This window comes from Mustela lutreola, chromosome 7 (assembly GCF_030435805.1).
Source record: "Mustela lutreola isolate mMusLut2 chromosome 7, mMusLut2.pri, whole genome shotgun sequence".
NCBI lineage: Eukaryota > Metazoa > Chordata > Mammalia > Carnivora > Mustelidae > Mustela > Mustela lutreola.
This window is the reverse complement of record NC_081296.1, coordinates 109,487,021-109,488,433: the sequence shown is the minus strand read 5'-3', so window position 1 is coordinate 109,488,433 and position 1,413 is coordinate 109,487,021.

Genomic DNA, 1,413 nt, shown 5'->3' with positions numbered 1-1,413 from the left:
AGTCTAATAACAAAACCAAGAGCTAGTACCTCAGTGACCAGGCAGGAACTATGCTAAACATTTTTTGTGGGCAGAATTGTAACAAAAATTCCATGTCATTATAAACCATTATATAAAAGTCAGCTTTATCAAAGCGTTTCCTTGTTCTTGATTAGAAATTCTGTAAGATTTCTATTGTGATCTGATTGTGAGAACCATCTGTCTCTACCATGATGTGTTTCCCATGCTCCATTTTTAAAAAGATTTTATTTATTTCAGACACAGAGAGTGAGAGCAAGAGCCAGAAAAGTAGCGTGCACACAAACACGAACAGAGGGAGGAGCAGAGGGACAAGCCAACCCCCTGCTGAGGGGGGAGCCGTAGGCCAGGACCCTGACCTGGGAGAAAGGCTGCTGTTTAACCCACTAAGACATGCAGGGGCCACCCCATGCTCCATTTGAGTTTCATTCACCAGCAAAGTTTGATGGATTATCTTTGAGCTTGGTACAGAGCCACAAAGATGAGTAATCAAAATTCCTGCTCTCAGAGGGTATAGTCTAACAGGAAAGACATAATTTATGTGCGTCTCCGTGTACATTTTGAAATATCTTACATAGAAAGTGTCAATTTTATGTATAGAACCATCTGCACATTTAAGTTCTCAGGAAAGCGGAGGCACTGAAAATTAAAACAACGATTTCAAGAAAGAGGCACCTCTGAACATTTGGTTTGTGTAGGACCTGCTTGAGCTGCCTCAGACTGCAGCGCACATTCCATTGTGCGTCGCTTTATTTTTTTACGTATTTTATTTCAATTCCAGTATAGTTAACATAAAGTGTTATATTAGTTTCAGACTCGATGTGGTTTTAGACTGAATTCTCTGTGAGCGGAGAAGAAACACCTGGGATTTGAAGGTGAGAAGCAATCACAGCGTTAAAGTACTACACTTGACTGGGTAAGGGTGTTTCAAATTCCCCCTCGCTCTGTTCAGGAGAGAGGGGGAAAAAAAATCCCTTCAAAAGGGGTTGAGGATATCCTTCGTTTCCTCCTTGTCCCACGTGTTCACTTTTTATGCTGCTAACACCCAGACCTCTGTCCTGCAGGCCAGGGACTGAAGGAAATCTCCAGATTTGCGGGCCAAGCTGGGCTCAGCTGTGGGCGGAGTGCGGTGATTGCATCCTAGAGAGGGGCCTCTTCCCTCCAGTGTCCTTGCATGCTCCCCATTCTCTCCATCTTCCCAAAGGCCTTTGGGCGGGGGCTCAGTTTTGCGGCCCCGCCCCTGCCCCGCCCACCCGCCCCGCCCCGCCCACCGCGTGCGACCGCGGGGCTGATAAATGGTCTGCGCTCCCAGTGCGCTCGGTCGGGTTTCGCTGTAGCTCGACTCGCTTCGGCACTTTTCGGTTCTCAGACTTTCTAACGGTGCGGCCTCCGCCC